Here is a 12,441-nt window from a genome sequence, read left to right on the forward strand (position 1 = left end):
AGAGCAGGACAGGACTGAGCGATGAACACTTTCACTTTTCACTTTGTATTCCATTTGTTAGTCTAGAATGAGCCGGGGTACACCCAGGTGCCAGTATAATGCCCCAGGGCCACAAAGATGCTTCTATGGCCCCCACAGCAAAATCATGGAAACTATGTAAAATTATACTACCTATGACCAAAGACATTGGATTTATCTTCTTTAGTAAATTTATTGCCACTGCTAAAGACCTCCTTCTGTCCAAGAATCTCATATGATTTGTTCAAGCCTGCATCATTTTTGACTTCTCACTTGAATATTTCTTGTAAATTGAAGGGCTTGACTTTGCATTTGAAACTGACAATGATTGCAACCTATTTCTCCCTCTTGAGCCTCCCTCCCCTCCCCTCATCCTACCACTATTCTTTCTAACTTTTCCTTAACGTGTTAATTGCGCACTCTTTGCAACCCCATGAGCCATAGCCCGGCAGGCTCCTCTGTCCATGGGATTCTCCAGGCAAGAATACTGGAGTGGGCAGTCATTCCCTTCTCCAAGGGATCTTCCTGACCCTGAGGTTGAATCCTGGTCTCCTGCATTGCAGGTGGATTTTTTATCATCTGAGCCATCTAAGGGGAGCCCAACTTTCCCTTAATCATCCTTTATTTTTAGACTCATTAAATATTTTTTCTCAAAGTGTTTTTTCTCAAAGTTCCCATTATTTTAACAATCTCCTTTTCTTTCTTTGTATCATCAATCCAGGCAAACTCATTGTTTTTATTCTAATTTTATGGCTCCATCCCAGATCTGTCTTCCAAACTTCAGGTCAAGATAGCCCACTGAATATTAAACATATCTACTGTATGTCCAATGGAGCCCTCAAGTAAGCATAGCCAAAAGAGAATTCCTATATTTTTGTCTCTGATAACACAGCAGACTGAGTTAGTAGGAAACCCTCTTAATTAAAAAAAATGTGGTATAGAATATAAAAAAATACATCAACATACTTTATACATGACTGCTCAAAACAAATAAAAAGAAAATCCAAGAAATGAAAAGAGCATTCACCGTCAGTAATAACAAGCTCATGCCTTTTCCACTATGTCCTTAGAAGATCTTGAATCTGAATATTTGCTTAATGATAACTAGCTGTGATTTTAATGTCTATGAAGAAAGCAGGGAATTCCCTGCCAGTGGTTAGAACTCTGTGCTTCCACTGCAGGGGGCCTGGAATTGACCCCTGGTCTGGTAACTAAGATCCTGCATGTCCAATGGTATAGCCAAAAGAAAAAAGAAAAGAAGAAAGAAAGCAAACAGATAAGGCCTTGAACCTGCATAAGGCAAGCAAGCAGTTGAAAATGAGATGTCTGCCTATAAGCAGGACACTGGAAAGAGCACCGCCTTGATGAGAAAGGGAACCGAGCAGGAAAAGCACGGACACACATGGGAATTGTAAACGTGCCATGTGGGACACAGATGGTGCAGTAGAACCTCAGCTGAGAAGTAGTGAAAACTGGTTCCAGAACAGTAAAATAAGGAAATTATTGCAACATTTCAAAAACTAGGGGTACCTTGGATCCCTTAGAAAACAATTCCTACTGAAGACAGTTCCACTATATAACTAACAAACCACAAACTGGTGACTCAGGGATTCAAGATTCATCTATCTGAAAACACTACCACCATAAGAGTCTTTTCTTTTAACTGGATGGACAAAAGTGGGAGTGGAGAAAGTATCTGTTGTGGTTGTTTAGTTGCTAAGTCATGTCCAACTCTTTTGTAACCCCATGGACTACAGCCTGCCAGGTTCCTCTTCCCGTGAGAATTTCCCAGCCAAGAATAATGGCGGGGGTTGCCATTTCCTTCTCCAGGGGATCTTCCTAACCCAGAGATCAAACTTGCAACTCCTGCATTAGCATGTGGATTTTTTTACCTCTGAACCACCATCTGTTCTTAATTACCTTGGACTAGACTGACACATAACTTTTACTTATATTCCACAGTAAGAATTCATCATACGACACCACCTCGATACTTGTACCAATGTTTAGCAGTGTGCCCAGAAGAACGTAATGGTTTTGTAAACATATAGCAATTATCTTTGCCACATTGTCCTATCAAATAGATCAGTAAGAGTTATTGATTCTGCCTTGGATATCAATAACTGATCCATCTTCTTTTCCTTCTCAATGTCTTTAAGCTTGTTTAGGCTGTCATCCTCTTTCACTTGGAATACTGCAATAACCTCCTGACTTGTCCTATGACCTGTTTCTCCCTACCATTGTTAAAATACTGTGGCTGTAAATAATACTAGCTCTAGATAACTTTGGAAAAATGGGAACTTATTATACAGGGCTCTTTATTATCTTATGGACCCTGAAACAATAATAAAGCTAGGTCCAGGAAAGTTCTAGGAAAAGAAATTGAAAGGGTGTCAGGATTGCAGCCAATAGTCAGGTATTCCCTGTCGGCCTTTATTTTATTTGGCCTCTCTGTAAGAGAAAATTTTTTCTCCCAATTCACAGTGGGGTTTCCTATCTTTTGGGGGGGCAGCACCACGAGGCATGTGGGATCACTGTTTCCCAGCCAGGGACCAAACCCGTACCCGCTGAGTTGGAAGCACAGACCCTTAACCACTGGACTAGCAGGGAAGTTTATCTTAACATTGCAAAAAAACATTCAGTGTCTTTTCCATCTGCCCTTATGACTCAGTAAAGAGTCCACCTGCAATGCGGGAGACCTGAGTTCCATCCCTGGATTGGGAAGATCCCCTGGAGAAGGGAAAGGCTCCCCACTCCAGTATTCTGGCCTGGAGAGTTCTGTGGGCTCTATACTCCATGGGGTCACAAAGAGTCAGACACGACTGAGCAACTTTCACCTTCACTTTCCCTTCAGTATGCTACCATTCACAGACAGCTTTGGGGTGAAAGTATTTTTTTACGTCTCTCTTCTGTCTACAAGGGCTAGGACCAATCGAAGTCATCTACTTCTTTTTATCACCCATGGATCTGACCCTGATGTTTTATACAATTCAGGCAGAGTGATTGTTCAATAAATATTCAACAAACCAGTGAATGACCAACAACATTATTCTATTTTATTCCATTCAGCATATTGTTAGCCACCTGTAATCTAAGAATTCATGTTCTGATTCAGTCAAATTTTTCATCCCTCAAGAAAAATTTGTCATGATGACTAAGCCTCAAAAGAAGGACAATTGCTCCCTTATTTTCTTGATTTTATGCTTCAGGACTTGTCTTATCTGGCTGTGGCATCATAAATCGTCTCCATCTCGTCCTGTGTTCAGCTTCGCAGACAGGTTCTGTGTATTTGCCTTCCTTGTAGATCTCTGTTAACTTGGAGCTTACTAAACACTTTTGCTCCACACCCATATATTAATTATTCTGATTTTCAAAATTTTCTTGTAAAAAAAGGTACAATATGAATAAAATTCAGCTTATAGATGATTGTATAGTGTCTTAGGAACTATTTTATTTGCACTAACAACATGCATTTGTTCTCTGTTTTGTTTTGATTTTACAAAACAGCCCCATAAATAACTAAGGATGGAACTTTTTCCCCAAAGCGTTTTCCCATTAGTGTTATCGTACAGCTCAAATCTGATTTTGTTACCAAATCCCACATGATTTTGTTATCAGATCCCACAGGAGATGATTGTCTCATGTAGCATTCAGTGAAACAGTTTTCTTGGAAGCAAAAACAAATGTTGTCAAGAAAAAACTGGACTGCAGGCAAACCCCTGGCCATTGAAAACTAGCAACTGCCGCGGAGCTGAAGGCCGTTTTAAAGGAAACCGGGGAAAAAGAGAAGTATTGCAGCATTTAAGGGCAAGGATTTGAGCTGAAGTTTTCAATGCCCTTGCTGATAAAAGGGAACCCTGACCATCATTGTCTCATGAAAACCTTCCAATTAATGAGTTAATTCGGGACTATTTGAAATTCAATATGAGTATACAAGTCTGCCCCTCAGGAGATTCTGGTCAACCTGTGGTTCAATTGGACAGTTTCTCATCTGTGAACTAAGTGATTTTGAAGAATCAAAGGATAATACAATACCTCTTTTTTTATCGAATTTTTGCTCATTTCTTGCATTAAACTAGGGATAACGTCCGAAATACGCTTCTAAAAGGGTCTTCAGCTGCCAAACACAAATCTTGGCAGACAGTTTAGTAGAAGAAAGCAAATGGTCCCCCAGCTAGGGACTGAACCCAAACCCTCACAGTGCAGGTGCAAAGTCCTGACCAGCGGACTGCCAGGGAATTCCCAGAATGAATATAAATCTTGATTGTTGTAAATAACTTTTAAGAAACATAAAAAAAATAAAAACAAAAGAAAAATGGATTGTAAGTAAATTGTATGCCAGTTTTTATAAAAAGAAAAAAAAATGGAGCATGGTTTACAGGCAACAGCAGTTGGTGGTAACAATTTTGAGGCTAAAACCAGACTACCCAGGATTAAGTCTAAACCTCCTAATTTTTTGGCTGTGGTACTTTAGGCAGGTTAATTTATCTATAAAAATAGATATGATAATAGTATCTACTTCAGAGTATCACAGTTTGTTAAAAGGATTAAATGATGCAATGGATGAACAGTATTTGGTAAACTGTTTAAATTCACAGTAAACACTTATGCCAACTGGAAAGGTAGAATGGGTGTTGGTATAGACCCCAACTCTGGACCCATGACACCAGAGTTCAAATCCCAGCTCTACCTTTTACTGATTATGCCACCTTGGGCAACTTCCCTAAATTCTCTGTGCTTTAGTTTTCTCATCTATTAAAACTGGGATCACAATAGTATCCATCTCATAGAATTGTTGTATAGAATAAATGAATTAACACCTGTAAAATGCTCAGTAAAGTTGTTATAACTGAAAATTGCTTCTTGTTTGGGGAGATGCTCAAGATATTTTCCAGGGTTGAGTACTCATTACAGTTAAGCCTGACCAGTTTTATTGCTGTTTTCTTTGCAATTGGCAAGTTGATATGTGTGTATTTAAATAAACTCCAATGTTTTCAAATAAATTTATCATTTTTATTGTTGACATTTATTAAACTCCAATTAAAGTTATTGACCTTACTGTAAGCAAAAAAAAGCTACAGAAAGGAATCATCAATGACTAAACTAGCATTCCATATAGAGCTACTCACCTACTCAATAGGAGTGGCTTTTGTTACTAGAAACCAACATTTTCCTATTCTTGAAACTAATATTTTGGTCTGGGGTATCAGACAGATGCAGGTTGCTGCATCCCAGATTCATTCAAACCACTCCAGATCTGGTGTTTCTGTCCCTCTATCACCTGCAGTGTGCTAAGAAGGTGGACAGATGTGTGTTGCCCTGGGGGATTAAATATAAATAGATAGATGATAGATGACAGATTTTCAGCTCCGCTATTTTATTTAAGATTTTTGGATGTGCTGGTTCTTCACTGCTGCATGCAGTCTTTCTCTAGTTGCGGTGAGTGGGGCCCACTCCCTTGTTGTGGTGTGCGAGTTTCTCATTGCAGTGGTTTCTCGTGTGGCAGAGCACCGGTTCTAGGTGAATAAGCCTTCAGTAGTTGCAGCTCAGGGGGTCTAGAGCCAGACTCAGGAGTTGTGGCACATGAACTTAATTGCCACGCAGGATGTGGCATCTTCCTGGACCAAGGGTGGAATCCGTGTCTCCTGTATCACCGTGCAGATTCTTATCTACTGTACCACCAGAGAAGCCCTTCAGTTCTGTTACTGAACAAAGCTATTTAAGCCAGTTAAATGAATGTCCCCCTTTCCCAAATAGTTCTCCAATTGAAAATATAAATGTAAAATTTTTATTTGAGTCTATGCTACATTTATCTGGAGTACTGAAATACTGTAGTACACGTCCATTTATGAACAAGTGCTGCTTTGGGGGAAATAATCCTTCCAGAGATTCAGGTTAATGTAAATTATGTTTGCAGTTATGTAAATCATTTTTGAGATAAGGTCTTTCCTTCTATTGTTCTTCCTCTCTTTTCCCCTTTCTCTTTCCCTCTTTCCTTCCTTCAATCTCCACTCAGGTCACACTAACCTCTTTCCTCTTCCTGGAGCACATTAGACATGCCCACTTAGTCATCTATTTGGTTAACTCCCTCACAACTAAGACCCGGCACATCCAAAGAAATGAATAAAATAAATAAATGCTTTTCAAAATGTATTATTTTCTTTTCTATCTTTGCATAATCAAAAATAAGGCAGAGACTAGGCAATAAAATTTAATGAAAAAGGCGTCCTTGCTAACATATGCAGTTCCTGACTTGGAAAGATAGTGGGAAATTGGTTGTTTCTTGCTGCTTATGTAAGACTTAAAGCTCAACATTCAAAAAACTGAGATTGTGGCATCCGGTCTTATCACTTGATGGCAAATAGATGGGGAAAAACTGCAAGCAGTGACAGATTTTATATTCTTGGGCTCCCAAAATCACTGTGGAATGTGACTACAGTCATGAAATTAAAAGACACTTGCTTCTTGGAAGGAAAGCTATGACAAACCTAGACAGCATATTAAAAAGCAGAGACATCATTTTGCTGACAAAGGTCCATATGGTTAAAGCTATGATTTTTCCAGTTGTCATGTATGGAAGTGAGGGTTGGACCATAAAGAAGGCTGAACACTGAAGAATTGATACTTTTGAACTGTGGTGCTGGATAAAAGCCTCTTGAGAGTCCCTTGGACTGCAAGAAGATCAAACCAGTCAATCCTAAAGGAAATCAGTCTTGAATATTCATTGGAAGGACTGAAGCTGAAGCTGAAGTTCCAATACTGTGGCCACCTGATGTGAAGAGCTGACTCACTGGAAAAGACCCCAATGCTGGGAATAACTGAAGGCAGGAGGAAGAGTTGGACATGACTTAGCAACTGAACAACAACAACAAAAGGCTGATTGCAGGCAGACTCTGACCTAAAGGGCTGTATCTTTTCCTGTCTTGCTCTCTGGGCTCTGTAGGCAAGCCATCTATCCTGAGGGATCTTAAGAACCACATAGAATGATGAAAACCAGTCAGGACTTTCAGCACAGAGCAAGTACTATGAGATCTTGTACTCTGAAGCTTGAAAGGAATCTTAGAGTAATTTAGTAAAAGTCTTCATTTTTCAGATAAGGAGACCGAGACCCAGAGAAGGTAATGAGTTGCCCTCAGCCACATGGAAAGTATGTGGGCTGACATGAGCCTCGAGGCCAGTTTTCTTCTCTGGAAGTTAGTCTTCTCCTCCTTTGCTATTTTCGTTCACTCATCTTCTGCAAGGATCTATTGGCTGGTTTCATAATTGTGGAAGACAGCTCTGAGATCAGCAATCATCCTGAACTTTAGCCAGGCTGGCATAGTGGAAACTGTGGATTCTAGAGTGAAATTCTAGTGCTGCTGCTTGCTAGCTGTGTGAGTTAGGGTAAATAACTTAATCTCTTTAGGTTCAGCTTCATCATATATAAAATGTAAGCATCAGAGTTACTGTTTCCACCAATCCGGAATATTCAGTATGATTTGGTTCCTTTCCTCACTTTGTTTCCCCTCCACAAAGTTCCATGTCTTTTGTCACAGCTTCTTGAAACAAAATACGCTAATGTTATGAATATACTACTTTAAATGGTTGCCCTTGGGTATAAATTTAAGGGGAACTATACTTCTAAATAATCATTTAATAATTAATGCACATTTTCATTTTAGACAAGGCTGAGAGAAAACATCCCTGCTCTATTTTTCCCTTGAGTTTGTAGTATAAGTGACCCTGAGTCTAGTTATAAAAGGCAACTGGAATGGTTTAATTATTCAGGTATTCAGCAAGACATAGTCTGCTGCTGCTGCTGCTAAGTCGCTTCCGTCGTGTCCGACTCTGTCCGACCCCATAGACGGCAGCCCACCAGGCTCCTCTGTCCCTGGGATTTTCCAGGCAAGAGTACTGGAGTGGGGTGCCATTACCTTCTCCAAGACATAGTCTAGATTCTTCTAATTCCTTTAATAAACTCCTATGTTTTAGGGATTTGTGTTGTTTTTCTCAGAAAAAAATGCCAACATTAAGCAAGTTGAAACTTTAGGCATACCTTGTTTTATTACACTTCCCTTTATTGTATTTTTTTTTCTAAATAAATCAAAAGTTTCCAGCAGCCCAGAGTTCAGGATGTCTATCAGTACCATTTTCCCCACAGCATTTATTCATTTTATATCTCTGTCATATTTTGGTAATTTTCAAACTATTTCAATTATTGCTATATTTGTTATGGTGATCTATGGTCAGGGATATTTGATGTTAATGTCATCAAAGGGACATTGAGTGCTCCACCCAACTGGCTATTCCCCCATCTCTCTCCCTCTCCTCAGGCCTCCCTATTCTCTGAGACACAATATTGAAATTAGGTCAATTAATAACCCTATGATAGTATCTAAGTGTTTAAGTGAAGGCAGGAGTCATATGTCTTCCACTTTAAATCAAAAGCCAGATATAAGATTAAGCTTAGTGAAGAAGCTGTGTCAAAAGCCTAGCTGGCTGAAAGCCAGGCCTCTTCCACCAAACAGGTAGTCAAGTTTTAAATGCAAAGGAAAAGTTCTGTAAAGGAGATTGAAAGTGCTACTCTAGTGAACTCATGGATGATAACAAAATGAAATTGTCTTATTCCTGATATGGAGAAAGGCTCAGTGGTCTGGATGGAAGATCAAACCAGTCACAACATTCCCTTAAGACAAAGCTTAATTCCAAGCAAGGCCCTAAATTTCAACTCTCCAAAAACAGAGAGAGGTGAGAAAGCTGCAGAAGGAAAGTTTGCAGGTGGCAGAGATTGGTTTATGAGGTTTTAAGGAAGAAGCCAATTCCATGACATAAAAGTTCGAGGTGAAACAGCAAGTCCTATTTCTGAAGCTGCAACAAGTTATCCAGAAGATCTGACAAAGATCCTTAATGAAGAGGTACACTGAGCAGATTTTTCAATGTAGATAGAACAGCTTTTATTGGAAGAGCAAGTTGTGTAGTACTTTCATAGTTAGAGAGGAGAAGTCAGTGCTTGGCTTCAAACAGTTTCAAAAAAATAGACTGACTCTTGTTTGGGGTGAACGCACCTGGTGACTTGAAGTCAATCCTCATTTACCACTCTGAAAATCCTAGGGCCCTTAAGAATTATGCTAAATCTACTCCGCCTGTGCTCTATAAATGTAACAACAAAGCCTGGATGACAACATACATGTTTACAACATGACTTACTATTTTAAGCCCACTGTTGAGACCTACTACTCAGAAAAAAAGAGGTTCTTATCAAAATACTTCTCATTGACAAGGCTCCTGATCACCCAAAAGCTCTGACAGAGATGTACAATGAGATTAACGTTGTTTGCATGTCTGCTGACACAAAGCCCATTTTGTAACCCAAGACCAAGGAGTTATTTCAATATTCAGGTCTTTTAATTAAAGAAATACACTTTATTAGGCTATCGCTGCCATAGATGGTGATTCCTCTGATGGATCTGGGCAAGTTTAGTGGAAAACCTTCTGGAAAGGATCCACCACTTTAGATGCCATGAAGATCATTTGTGATTCATGGGAAAAGGTCACAATTTCAACATTGACAGACATTTATAAGAAGCTGATTCCAACTCTCTTGGATTGGGTTCAAGATTGGAAGGGTTTAAGATTTCAGTGGAGGAAGTAACAGCAAATGTGGTAGAAATAACAGGAGACCTGACTTAGAAGTATAGCCTGAAGTTGTGACTGAATTGCTGCAATCTCATGATAAAACTTAAATGCATGAGAAACTGCTTCTTATGGATGAGCAAAGAAAGCAGTTTCTTAAGGTGGAATTTACTCCTGGTGAAGGTGCTGTGAAGATTTTTGAAATGACAACGAAAGATTTAGAATATTACATACATTTAAAGCAGAAGCAGTAGTTTGAGAGGCTTGACTCCTATTTTGAAAGAAGTTCCACTCTGCGAAAATGATCTCAAATAGCATTGCGTGCTATAGAGGAATTGCTCATGAAAGAAAGAATCAATCAATGTGGCAAACTCCATTGTTGTCTAATTTTAATAAACTGTAACAGCCACCCCAACCTTAAGCAAACACTGCCTTGATCAGTCAGCAGCTGTCAACATTAAGGCAACAACTTCCACCAGCCAAAAGATTATGACTTGCTAAAAGCTCAGATGATAGTGAGCTTTCAAAAACTTTTTATAACAAAACTTTTTTAATTAGGTATGTACATTGTTTTTTAGATGTAATGCTATTGCATACTTAATAGACTACAATGCAGTTAAACATACACTTTTACGTGCACGGGGAAACCGAGCAGTTCATGTGATTCACTTCTTTGCAATAACCATTTTAGGGCGGTGGTCTGATGCTGAACCCACAATATCCCCAGGGGATGCCTGAAGGTCTTGCGTGCCTCTTTGATTGTAAACATTGGGTACTGATTTATTGTTTCTTGATTTGAAAGGAATGTACAGAATGCAATCCTTACCTGTTTCTACTCAGTTTCTATTTCTTAAAAGACACTTGTGTCTTAAGGCTGTCTTCTGTCTGGCTCCATCAGCTGGCCTTTATGTCTTCATCTTCTTTCTTCCCCTTTGCCAAGGAACAGGTTAACTTTTTGTTTAATATAAGCAAAAATAAAATTAAGCCTTCCCTTTTCTTTCAGACACCATTCATACATCATCTTTTTCATGTCCTTCCCTTGTTTTTCCTACTCTGAAGTCCATTAATACTCTAACCTCAGCCTCAAGCCCTCCACTAAACTCTGCTTGTTAGATATTGAAGACACTGCTATTGCTAATGAGTCTCCAGTCCAGTTACAGGTTGCTTTCTCCTTGGGCATTTGACACTCTTCCCTTTCTCTTAATTTTTTTTAAAAAGTTTTTCTTGAAAACAAAACCCCAAATCTCATTTTAGAAAATATAAAGAAGCAAAAAGAAACAAAGATCACCCACATTCCATTACCTAAGACAAACTACCCAAAGCAGTCCACTATGAGCATACACACACAGACACACACACACACCCCTCGTACATCCTCCTCCCCCGCCATGAGAATATGCTATTTATTATATTTGGTATTGTTTTTTCACTAATGTATTGCAAACTTTGTTCCATGTCCAAAGACCTAATTATAACGGCATCAAAGTTTTAGAAGTTATTTTAACTTTTTGTTTAGCTTTGGCTGTGCTGTCTTCACTGCTGCTGGAAGGCTTCCTCTAGCCGCGGCAATCAGGGGCTGCTCTGAGTTGTGGTGCTTGGGCTTCCCACTGCGGTGGCCTCTCTTGTGGAGCACAGGTCCTAGCCGAGCAGACGGCAGTAGGTGTGGTGTGTGGGCTCGCTTATTACAGCTCTGGGCTATAGAACACAGGCTCAGTAGCTGTGACGCACACACCGGCTTAGTTGCCCTGTGGCATGTGGGATCTTTCCAGATTCGTGATTGAACCCACGTCTCCTGCATTGGCAGGTAGATTCTTTACCACTGAGCCATGAGGAAGCCCCTAGAAGTTATTTTAAAATGAACCAAATAGATCTAATGAGTAGTTTCTTACACATTTTTTAGCTAATTGCACACAAGGGTATGCAAACAACAACACAATAAAACACGTATAGCTACATTTATATTATATCAGATGAAATTCTATGATAAAATAATACTAGAGATTAAAGTTCATTTTATAATGATTAGAATTAATTTCTTGATTTAATCCATCAGAAAAATGTATTAATATTTAATTATCATGCTAAGCAAACTGTAACCTCAACAACAGAAAAAGTAAAGTCAAAATTACAAAGAAACAGAAAAATCCACAACCACAGGAAGACACTTTAACACATTTCTCACAGTATTTTGTAAAACAAACAGGCACATACAAAAAAAATCAGTATGGAGATATAAGATTTGAATAATAAAAATTAAAAATTACCTACTGAACAAATATGGAACACCGCACACAAGTGCAGAATAATGTATGTTTTGTAAGTACACATAAAGTATTTACAAAAAGTTCACTGTATTCTAGGTCATAAAAGAATCTCAAAATTTCAAATACTAAAATATATCCTCTAACTTCATATTAAGCTATTGATACAGTTAATAATAGCTATTTCGTAATCCCCACATATTTGGAAATTAATGTATAAATCAAGCACGAGTCAAGGGCAACTGCAAAATAATCACAATAAGCCCAGCTACCATTTATCACCAGACTCCCCAGGTGGCGCTAGTGGTAACGCAGCAGCCCAAGAGATGGGGGCTCCATCCCTGGGTCAGGAAGATCCCCTGGAGGAGGGCATGGCAAACCCACTCCAGTATTCTTGCCTGGACAGAGGAACCTGGTGGACTGCAGTCCATGGGGTCGCAAAGAGTCGGAGAATTGAAGAAACTTGGCATGCGCATAGCACTCCTCATCAAGTGAGAGTGAGTGCTAAGTCACTCCGTTGTGTCTGACTCTTTGCGACCCTGTGGATTGT

The 12,441-nt window shown here is 39.3% G+C and overlaps 1 pseudogene; it reads left to right on the top strand.

The window, feature by feature from the left end:
• Window positions 1–1,440: 1,440 nt before the first annotated feature.
• LOC136169414 (centrosomal protein 20 pseudogene) lies at window positions 1,441–4,097 on the top strand (annotated as a pseudogene).
• The last annotated feature ends 8,344 nt before the right edge of the window (window positions 4,098–12,441 follow it).

The sequence above is a fragment of the Muntiacus reevesi genome, chromosome 5 (genome assembly GCF_963930625.1).
Source record: "Muntiacus reevesi chromosome 5, mMunRee1.1, whole genome shotgun sequence".
NCBI lineage: Eukaryota > Metazoa > Chordata > Mammalia > Artiodactyla > Cervidae > Muntiacus > Muntiacus reevesi.